This window comes from Copadichromis virginalis, linkage group LG7 (genome assembly GCF_057382275.1).
Source record: "Copadichromis virginalis isolate Kocher_CV1m ecotype Utaka linkage group LG7, C_Virginalis_male_GT1.1, whole genome shotgun sequence".
NCBI lineage: Eukaryota > Metazoa > Chordata > Actinopteri > Cichliformes > Cichlidae > Copadichromis > Copadichromis virginalis.
In genome coordinates, this window is record NC_140624.1 from 48335613 (window position 1) to 48348117 (window position 12505).

Here is a 12505-nt window from a genome sequence, read left to right on the forward strand (position 1 = left end):
TATGTGGGAAAGTAAGCAATGATTAAATTGAATTCAAACTGGAGGAAAAAAATGCTTGCTAGTCAATCTGTACACACACAAACATTTTAATGATCATATTGTTTGACAAAGGTAACACAATAATGCCAGTAATTATAAATTCTCCTATTAACTGAAATACTGTCATGACTACAGACTGAAAATCAAATGCATAAGGCTGCATCCGCATATACAAAGATGTTTTTTAAAACTAGTATTTTTCCATTTGCTTTCATTTTGGAAAATATCACTGTCCACATAAAAACGAGAAAAACTATGTCAAGTGCTGTCAAGAGCATGCCAGAATAACAGGTGGCAAAATAATCTATTCAGAAGCCTATAAACAGTAACACGGTGCACAGTCTGATGTTGAAAAAGGAGATAAAGATGCACATTTTTACATTGCAAGGCAAATTTTCAGTTTTCTTCATCCACATGTAAACACAGAAATCGAGTTACGGTTGATATTCACACTTGAAGGAGTTTTTTTAAGCTCCATTTTTAGTTATCTAAAACAGTGTCTACATGTGGGAAAAAGTCTGAATTACATAGAAAAGGCTATGCTTACCAAAATATCAGTCTACGCGTGAACAGGGCCTAAGAAAAAAAGGAAGATACAGGCAGAGAGGCATAGTGCAATCAGGGATGGCCAAAGTAAAGTTGGCTGAAATATTCCAAATGGCATTCTGGCACTTTCAATAATGACACATTATGTCTAATAGGTTAATGCATAATACTGATGAGTAAGTACATTTCATCTGTGCTGCAGTCTGACATTGCTTCTAATTGATGCAATTGAGATACTTGATCAACACCTTCAACAAATTGTTTTTTCTTTCTCATCCCTGTGATGTGACCATAGTGCAGACATAAAGTTATGGTCTAGGTACTTTAACATCTAATTAATTGATTTAAGTTTAATCTGTTTCTGTGCAGTGTATGTAGCTTGGTGCACATTTCCCAGGGAGATTGAAAAAATGTTAACATGTGACTTAGAGATGAAAAAGGACAGAACAGTAAAGAAAAATGAGAAATTCTCCTCAAAGCTAAGGATTGATCAGCAAGTTAATAAACCTAAATCTTACGGGTAGCGCCCTCATTGTTTTTATTGTTTTAATCCTATATTGTGTCTATACAGAACATATTGCTGAATTATATTTTTGTGAAAGCTGTAGTAGTACAAGTTGAAGTAATACAAATTTTTTGTTTTTCAAAAACTGCATGAAAATACAAGGCAGTTTAGCTCTATAGTTACATCACAGAAAACAGACATCAACTTATGTTTAAGGTGCTGATGCTCATTATATTTACTCACCACATTTTACATTTTACATTAGCATAATCATAGCTATGGTGACTCCTATAGGACAGAGTTGTTATAGTCGGCTAAAACATGTTTTGGCTTACTGACCAACATTTCTACTACCATTTGGACCAGGTCTGGATCCACCCCAGTTTTTCTTACCTCTGGAAGATTGTCAGTCCAGTGTTCAGGAGATGAGGCTTGAGATGAAGAGGAAGAAGCTGGTGTTTTATCCAGATGCCAGTAACGTTGTCTCTTTCTTTTACTTTTAAACTTCTTTGGTGATGGGGACCCCACACAGTGATGTGTGACGACTTCTACAGAAAGGCAAGCAGAGATTGCTCATGAGCTCAGAAACGCATGCCTCAATCTTGATTTTTCAAAAAGTATATCAAAATATCAATAACAAAAAAAATCACCCGAATTGAAAGTCAACATTTACAGTGGAATTAAAAATATGAATGAAAAATTATGTTGGTAAAACATTTGGTTAAACATATTAGATTCAGCCATTCTCACAGATGCAAATCTGAAAGTGCTCCTGAGCCTCCATCTACTCAGCTTGTCTGTTTTATTAGACTGGATATGGTCAGAGCTGCCCCCCTGTCCATGATTGTCACACTTTCCTTGATAATGTATGACTTATTAAAATTATGAAGCGCAGAAACAAGCTGCTGGCCTCTGGAGTCAGACACGCCCTCCGTAACTGTGGCCACATGATGGCAGTAATGTAAAGTCCAGCTGACTGGCGAACAGATTTATGACATACCGTCTGAGATGAGAGAAGAAAACTCGCTTTACTTTGGTACATTTTAATTTAAGTGTATTTTTAGATTTGACAGGCAAGCAGGGCTTGCCTTGCTTGTCCTGACTGAATGTCACTGGTCTCACAAATTTAAATATCCATCCACAGCATAGGAAACTCGTGCAATTCCTCCTCTCCTCTGCCTTATGCCATACTACGTATGTGACTTATCACTAGCCCCATACCTAAAATACTAGTACGCCTATGTATTTTAGCCCCATGTTTCTCTGTGTCAGTGTCATGTCATAACCTCAGATTTTGCCTGTGTGCTCTAGTTAGTGCTTTCATGGTTTAGTTTTTGTTTTTGTTCTTTGCCAGCAATAAAGCTGTGGTTTTGAGTTGCGATTTTGTCTCCATGAGTCTTGCGTTTGCGTTCCTCATCCCTGCCTGCCCGCACACAGAGCCCTGACAGCTTATGAGAATGTATCATTTTGTTGGAAGATTAATTTCCCATTTTTCTATATATATTTATGAGTATAGTATTCTTTTTTCTATTAAATAACCTTAAAAAATTACTCAATGAACCTTTAAATGATATTTGTAAGTAGCCCTACCTGATCAATAGTTTAAGTTTGGCCATTTAATTGCTTACTGACCTTGGTTTGCACTGTTTGGCCTCAGTAATCATGGATACATTTTAAGCAACCAAGATGTACCTGAGTACTCTAAAATTGTATTCTTATTTCTGTGTCACTAAACACTTGTTATGAGACTGCAGAAAAGCCTTTGCCAGAGCTCCATGGAAATATAAAGATATATAAAGATCTTGTAAGACTTTGAGTAACATGCATATACCAATGTTTTAAAGACAATCGTTTTTTTCGAATGGTTTATCCAGGGAGTTTCCAGGAGGCCAGTGCTCTTTTTTCTCAGCAACACCTTGTTCATTCACACAATTTTCAAACACCTTCAAACTGCCTAACAAAATTACAGGAGCCACAGAGTCTGGTAGCCAAAGAGCAGCTTCACCAGAGCTGAGTGTTGGAGGCTTTGAGCAAGAGTACTTCAGTGGTGATAATATGGGAAGATCGAGTGCTGCTCTTCACCTTATCTTTTGATATTTATCCGAAAGGATAAAGGACATAAAAAAATGGACATAAAAACAGCATAAAGGTTGCCATGTTTTCATACACTACACTGGTGTGCATGGCAGCTTGTTTTTTTGTTTGGTTGGGTTTTTTTTTTTAATGTGATCTGGTTATTAGTAATACAAAAGTATTTTCTTTAATACTATTATCATGAAAAGCAGAACCCCTATAGAAACCCCTTACCCCATACCAAACCATTGCATTTTTGTTTTACACATTTTATGTTATTTGCTTATTTGTTTAGGTTATTACATTTCTGGGATATTTGTTGCCACTTTACTTTCAGAAGGAAACCTTTTTATATATAGAAAGCTACAGATGTAAATGGGATAAGTCATACTCAGTATTGGACACGATGACTGAATCACACACTTCATTTCCTGTTAACTCTGTTGTGAATATACATCGTCAAACATCTCACTTTCAATAAACAGTAAAATCATTAAATACACTCATTCAAGATGGATCAACGTAAAAGCAATATGCAAGACAACCAACACAGGCTGAGAAATCTGTAGCCACTTGGGAAATTGCTTCAGACATTCTAAAATCAGAGCAAAATGACACAAATTGTGTCCCAGCAGAGGTTAAAGTCACTGGCTTCTGAATCAATCTAATTGAGGTAAAGGGTCTTTGCTTAAGAGCCCTGGAGTACTTTCAAACATCTCTCCAGTGCCAGCATTAAGAAGAGTGCTTCCTCTAGTCTTCTCTTAACCCAATCCACTCCATCCCCTTCCTAATCCCTAAGCTATGGCAACAAACTGAATTTATAGAAGTTTCATAATGAAAGGTCACAATATCCTCAGACTCAGGGAGAGGTAAGGCTCAGTTACACTATGTCTTATTATGATGTGGCCTGTGGCAGACCACAACAAAATTGAACTCTGCTGGTGGGTTTAAATTAAAAAAAAAAAAATAAAATAAAATCTTCTGAAACAAGTCAGCCATGGTATTTTTTCAGAAAAACACAAAGTGGTAAAAATTTGTTATAGTATTGTATCTCAGTAAGGCTTTATTACAATCAAAGTTATATCTGTCCATTCACATATAGTATTGAATATATGAATCTTTCTTTGAAGCAGTTTGGCTGATATCGGCAGTCATCTGCACTAACATCCCGTGGAATATCCACACTGATTCCTAAAACTGATGTCAAAGTGAAAGATGTCCTTAAAGGGCAACCTTCAAAGGGTGATACTTAGAAGTAATTGCCCATCTTCTTCAAAGCAGAACTGATAAAGACCATTTGCAAGGTTGTTTTATCTGGTTTCAGATCAGCTAGAGATAGTAAAAGCCTATTTCAGTGGTTCTCTGGGTATATACATTTCCCTCTATGGATCTTTAAAATATGGTTGTTTTGCTCTTACCCAAAATTTAATAATATATATAATATACACACTACCGTAGTTGTAGATGTAGTACCTAGATAAATGATATTTAAGATAACAAATAAACTGACAAATCAGCTCATCTGAACTGGCTGTAATTTTAAATACAGATGACGTTCTCGTGCTGTCTCTTACTTTTTCAATCATCTGATGCTTTCAAGATGTTTACATTTTTACCAGTAACTTCCCAGTGGTTTCAATTGTCACATCTGAGCAAGAGGTTCAGTTGTGTCTGGGGAGGAGAGGCTGCAAACCTTTGCTGTTCCAGTATTAACAACCCATCGAAGTAGCCCACTGCGTCTCATGTCAAGTGACATTAATCAGTGGTTTTGTAGTTGTCACAAATGTGCAATGACGCCTGTGAAGAAGGAGAAGAAGAAAAAAAGTGGATAGCGTTGCATAGTGGTGAATAACACAATTGACTTCTAACATGTTACTGCAGCTCTTCTTGTACCACAGGAATCTGATAAAAGGGATTGTGTTTGGTATCACCAACATTTGTTTGATGGATATAAGAAAAGTAAATCTGGCGCCGGCCATTGTTGACCAGGTTTTCATTTAAATTTTTCACTTTTTCATTGATCTGTTTATTTCATCATCCTTACTGTTTCTGTGCTAGTACAAAATCAGTGTTGGCTTTGACACATTTAATAGTTATGAAATCTTTTGGAACTAGTGGTTGTTAACATGATTGTTGTTTATCAACATTCTGTGCTATATACAATGTGGTTAAAAAAGAGCCCTTATTTTTTTTTTATCCCCTAGTGCTGTTGAACACAAAAAGGAGGGTGTATAATTTGAGTGTGTATTTGAATTGTGAAATACAACAAAACTTGAAGTGTTTCATTTTTGTTACATTTTAAGCATAACCTTAAGAGGTGTTTGGTTTTCCTCACTTCCACTCTAACAGCTCAGTAAGATGCAGATTGCTTTGAACATGATATGTGCAGCATTATTCTTTTTAATTAGGGGACTGATGTTTAGAAGCGCCAAACAGTAACTCTAGATAATAGTGGATTCATGTCCAGTTAATCAAAATCCTGTTGGCAGGTAATGGCTACCAGGGGCTCCAGCAGGTTTGCAAAAATATAATTAGCAAAGCCATGAATCTCCACTCTACAATGCTTGCTCAAGGGTGAAAAGGACTGAACACAACACTGAGGTTGTGGTCGACTGGTTTAAAAAATGAAAGAGCATTTTTTGAGAGTAATGGGAATATTTACCAAGCCACAGAAACGTGTGTACTTCATTTAACTGCCATGTGTGCTGTACAGTCAGACTGGAGAAGGAACTGAGACATATCTTGCTGCCAAATATGCACAAACATGGCAGTATTGTTGATAATAATGCATGATATGATGTATTAATGAAATGCAAATACAAACACATACATATATCTTTTTGTGCAAACGTTTTGTGCCAGTACCCTTGTTAGGAAAATGTGAAGTAATTACTGTGCTTCATTTAAATTTGAAAAGATACACGGAAACAGAAAATAAGGCAAAACTGAGTTTGTACAGTTCTAAATTAGCACATATTTACTATGACCACCTTTTGACAAGCTTTCTTGTAATTTCTTTAAGTTCCATCCATCCATCTTCATCCGCTTTGTCCGGGGCTGGGTCGCGGGGGCAGCAGCCTAAGCAAAGAGGCCCAGACCTCCCTCTCCCCAGCCACCTCCTCCAGCTTATCTGGGGGAATACCAAGGCGTTCCCAGGCCAGCCGAGAGATATAATCGGTTCGCAGCCGAGTGTGAAGCAGCGGGAATGAGGATCAGCACCTCCAAATCTGAGGCCATGGTTCTCAGCCGGAAAAGGGTGGAGTGCCCACTCCGGGTCGGGGATGAGTTCCTGCCCCAAGTGGAGGAGTTCAAGTATCTCGGGGTCTTGTTCGCGAGTGATGGGAGAAGGGAGCCGGAGATCGACAGACGGATTGGGGCTGCAGCTGCAGTAATGCGGACGCTGCACCGGTCCATCGTGGTGAAGAGGGAGCTGAGTGTAAAAGCGAAGCTCTCAATTTACCGGTCGATCTACGTCCCTACCCTCACCTATGGCCACGAGCTGTGGGTAGTGACCGAAAGAACGAGATCGCGGATACAAGCGGCAGAAATGAGCTTCCTCCGAAGGGTGGCTGGCCTCTCCCTTAGAGATAGGGTGAGAAGTTCGGCCATCCGGGAGGGGCTCAGAGTAGAGCAGCTGCTGCTCCACATCGAAAGGAGCCAGCTGAGGTGGTTCGGGCATCTGACAAGGATGCCCCCTGGGCGCCTCCTGGGTGAGGTGTTCCAGGCATGTCCCACCGGGAGGAGGCCCCGGGGCAGACCCAGGACACGCTGGAGAGATTTCTTTAAGTTGTCTTCAGGAAAAAAAATTCCAGGTTTTTTGAAGGGTGTTTAAAGCATATATATATATATATATATATAATTGAATTGAAAGTGGATGGATTGTAGTGATGGGTCGTTCGCGAACGAAATGGCTCTTAGAGCCGGCTCTTTGACGTGAACGACGCGAGCCGGCTCCTTATCGCGAGCCGTCACGTGGGTTTTTTTTTTTTTTTTCTTTCTCTCAGCCTCTCTCTCGCACTTTTTTTCCGCTTCACTCTGCACGCGAGCCTTGTGCTTTACGCTGGGCAGAGGGGGGAGGGGCGGTAGTTACACTCGGTAGCACAGGAACAGAGCCAGAGAGAGAGAAAGAGAGGCAGGGACAACAACATTAGAAAGGTATAGTAATCATCCACAACTATTTTCGGTTGCAGATGATAAAGGATTGAGAAAGTTTATTCATGCAGGTCCATATGACAGAGAATATGCATGTTCTTTTAGTTTTCATATTATAATTTATATTTAATTGTGTTGTGGTTTGCAGGTGTTCTTTTCACTTTAAATTTGTGAAAGGAAAAAGCTGAAAATTTAAATAGTTAAAACTTGAAATGTGAATAGTTGATTTTTGTATTATATGATTTATTTATTACATTTTATGTGAAGTGAATAAATAAAAGTATATTTACGGTGGCCCCTAGAGACAAAGCACATACAAACTTCAAATCACATACGAACTCTGAAGCATGTACAAACTCCAAAACACGTACAAACTCCAAAACACGTAAAAACTCCAAAACACGTAAAAACACGTACAAACTCCGAAGCACGTAAAAACTCAGAAGCATATAAAAACTCAGAAGCACATAAAAACTCAAAACACGTACAAAAGACAACAGAAGTGCTCCAGGATGCTGGGCGCAGTGTTGAGCCTTTGTTATCTTGTGGCTACACAAGCCAGCAAGTACCAACGACCGGATTTGGTGTGTGGTAATAACAGGTAAATGAACTTTTTTTTAAATTATTTGAATATATATATGAGTGCCTGTGTATAAATACACAAACAATACACACATGCTTTCAATTGTGTAATTTAAGTGATCTAGTAGCTCTGCTTTGGAAGTTCAGTTCATGCTAGAAATGTGTTTTGGAGTTTGTACGTGTTTTGTCTCTAGGGGGCCACCGCATATATTTATATATAAACATATATAAATAAAACCACTTGTTTTTACGTTAGTAATTCCTTTTGTGCATAATTTTATATTATTGTTAATAATAAATTAATTAAAGCAACAAAACAACCTGAAGAGCCGGTTCGGAGCCGAAAGAGCCGGCTCTTTTTAGTGAGCCGAACCGAAAGAGCCGGATCTCTAAAAAGAGCCGGAAATCCCATCACTAATGGATTGATGAATTGGTAGGTCAGTGTTAAGCTGCTTAAAAGGACAGATAAAACAAAACATTCAGAAAAAAGTCACACATGCGTATTGGAATGACAATTTGTGGAAAAAGCCAATGTTCAAAGAGAAAGACCATCAGAAAGTATTGCTCAAAACCACATTAAAATAATGCAATAAAGTCTTTTGCCTTGTAAGCTGATCATGAGAAATTATGGCAATTCAAACTCGTGCATAGTACTATATTGATATATATTTATTTTCTTTTTGTGCTTTCGTATTTCAGTGTTTGACAAATTAATGGCCAGATGGTAACACTAAATGGAAAAATGGGGGATCATCAAAGTTCTTATAATTCAATCTGAAGGCAGCATTGATAAATAGGTTAATTTCAAAACATCTAAAAGTTACTGACATTTTGCTAAAAACCAAACCTGTCAATGTCACAATAGCAGAATCAGAGAGTCAACACATTTAATAGGCCATGGGAACCGCGAATGTATCTGTCAAATTTAGTGTCAAACCATTTTTCACAGAACAAGTGAAACAGTCTTTTGGTGGCACTACATGAAAAGTCAGGGGAGCACAAAAGTGAGCAAGAAACCACAAATATCTTGTGACCAGACATGTCTTTACAAAACTAAAAGGCAAAGCTTTCTGTAGTTATCTGGGATATGATAATTTTCGGTTCTGATCACTGACAGAGCAATCGTAACAATGCCTATGAATGAGGCTGTTCTTGGAAAAGTCAGACCAGTTGTCTAAAACCACTCAAATAAACTTTATGAACAATTTTATTTCCAACTGAACTAAAAATGAGAAAAAATCACATTATATAACATTATATAAATCTACTTACTACTTATAAATTCTACTGGTGGATTATTTATGTTTTTCTTTAATCTAATTTCATATTTCAAGTAGGTCCTATTTATCTATATATCCTTACATGGGGTCTTGAAATCTTGAATCCTGAAATTATTATTATTATTATTATTATTATTATTATTATTATTATTATTATTATTGTTGTTGTTGTTGTTGTTGTTCAGTGTTATACACACCATTATCTTTCAAACTTCCTGTTTTCATAACATTCATTAGATTGAAGGGGAGATTTTGAGATTTCCTGGCTGGATTATGCTAAAGATCAAATGAGTTTTAGATTCATATTTTTGCTTGCTCCCAGCTGGCATCCGGACAAACAAATGGAACCATAGACCAAGCAAAGCCTAATGCACCACAGAGAGGACATTAGAAACACATATCTTGTTTTATTAATGTGGTCAATACAGTCCATTAGGCCAGAGATTTAAAAGCCACAGAGCTCTTCCAGCACCATTAATATTTCTCTCTTTGACCCATGGCAATCTTTTTGCTTTCTTTCCTTTCTTTCTTTCATTCGAGATGAGTTCTATAAATATATATTTCAGTTTACATTTCCTGTTTTTTTAGCTTTTTTTAAACTTTGAATTTATGTTTACTATTGGTTAGCGTTTTTTAGTTTTGTGGTTTAGAATTCTTAGTGGGTGGTTAAAGTTTACATTACTTCTGTGAGTTTCTCATCGTCACCTCCTCTGATATTTGCATCTGTTGAGCTGAGGATGAAGACTGTGGCCAGATGTAAGACCACACAACCAAGACCACCATTCCTCCAGCTGTTAACACAGCTCTTAATCATCACCAGAATCACAGAAGCAAGTGAGCTCACATATGGCACAGCCACAGTCATCCTAGAAGCTTCCCTGATTTTGTGTTGAAGACAAAATCAGGGAAGCCTGGAAGAATGTTAGTTATCTAACAGAGGGAAAGGGGAAAGGTACCAGTTTTTAAGTGATGATGTATGAACCCTGCGCCCAGGTCCAAAGTACTTTGCATCTATTAAGGCTGTTGTGTTTTTAACATGTTTTTAACATAATGCTTTGTATTTTGTTCTATTTAATCTGTACAAGCCCCTAAAAAAAGTCAGTGATCACTGTCGACCTCCCTCAGGTTTTATTACCACTGTTCATTGGCAGCACATTTTAAAGCACAGTTTTTAAAACCTAATGATTTAACTACAGCCCAGCCCATGCAGCAGTATATTAATGACTAACCTCGTATTGTGGGTCGATTATCTCAGTTGGTTTCCTGACTGAAGTTTGGTCCGTTCAATTGCCATGCAATTGCATTTGTCCCTAACCATCAAGAACCATCCCGTTAACTTTTATTGAGTGGAAAAAAGTTAGCTTTCATCCTCCAGCTTCACTGTGCTAATATTTTTTACTATGCTAACCATAGCTCTGTAGCTAGCCACCACGTAGCACATCATTATATAACAGCTAGCCCAACTTCAGTAATCCTACAAACATTTGTCTTTATGTTTGTAGGATTTGTCTTTATTTATGTCGAAAGTGATAGCAGTGCTGTACGTTTTAATTTTTCTGAAATCCCTCAGTCAGAACATGGTATGTCATCTTTAGATGAAAACTAGCAAGCTAACTCCCTGTTAACTTCAAACACCATTAAACTCCATAAATTCTGTTTTGGTGGATTCCTGGATGTTAAACTTTATTGTTTCACCTGGTAGAGCAGCCACACTGATCAAAATAAAATAAAATGTCAGTAACTTAGGCTCTAGAAACTGCCAAACAAAGAATTACAGCTCTGCCTGGAAAGATAGAACAGAAAAGCAGAAGCCAAGACAATAGATGGCCTGTTATCCAAAGCCCATCCAGGATCTCAGCTGCAAGAGAACAATAGCAAAAAGACAGACCCAGAGCTGAGACTCATCAATACTAGAACAACACACAATACCAATTCCAAGTGTCTGATAGACTTTGGAGCAGACCCCAGCAATTAACTAAGTACTATAGCCAACATGTATTAAAAGACACAACTTTTACTTTTAATTCAAACCTTCCCTGTTTCCAACAGTTTTTCCAAGTTTCACTTCTATTCAAACCACAACTGCAGCAATATGGTAGGAACAATACAAATTGCATCTAGATTTTGCAAACAAGTTGGAGAATATCAATTTTTCCTTATCAATAGTTGGTTGCCAGCTGGTTGTGGACTAGGCCTTGAGTGTCAAAAGTTATATGAGATAACTTTTCAACATCACACACAATGCACACAAACACACACACACACACACACACACACACACACACACACACACACACAGATAGACTTGGATTACTGGTACTGGCATTCAGTATTTTCAAGCACTTTTGGAGCATATGTCTTTCACATGTTCTGTAAAGCCACGGTTATCAAGTTGTTTCCTCTGTAGTCTTCTCATACCTTGTGTCAGACCCTATGACATTAATAGTCCTTTAAAAGCATAGGGGAGATGTGTTCCCTTTGCTCCCTGACAAAATTGAGTAACAGTGGTCAGGACCCATCTTGTCTCTCACTGGCCCTTCCCTCTTTCAAGAGTGCTATTTTAGGTGTGCTGATATAGAGTGTTTCTTGATTCACAGAGACATTATGCTGCTCAAAACGCTTCATGTCATGATCTTAATCCAAAGGTCTGTAGTGAGTGATTGAGAATGTGCATCTTTTCGTCTCTATTTCCCCACTGTGTCCCAATTCCCAGAGCAGAGATGGATGAGGCAGATGCCATAAAGAGGTGACACAAAAATGTATATACCACCACGTTTGACAATTTGAAATTGATTCAGTCCTATTACCTCACTCTCAAAAGGTTTATATCAAAATGATTTACGAATATTTGTTTTAAATCATGTACTGTGTATTATTCAATTTCCATATAAAGGTGAAATTAAAACTTTAGTTAAGTGGAATACGCTTGAAAAGTGTAAAATAAAGGTTTGTATATTTTTGTTCATTTTTTTTAACTTGCACAATAAACCAGACTTGTGTTTGAAAACCTGTTTGCTATCAAAAAAGCACACAATCTCCAGTAAAATAAATAGCAGTGCTTCCCCTCTGCTAATCTACCAAACTATGCGCTGTGCATCCCTTCCTCAGGACAGACTCTGAGATGGGTAAGGATTGACCCCTAACAGTTTCCCACAAGGTTAGCATGCCCTCCCTACCATGTTCATCCAGTACCCTCATATATCAGCAGTGACACTGGAAAATTAATGTCACTGAGATCCAGAGCTTAGCCATGCCACTTGTTCACTGACCAAATACACTAGAGAGATCAGCTAAATTCACCCTCAAAAAAGCACGATGTCTTACCGCA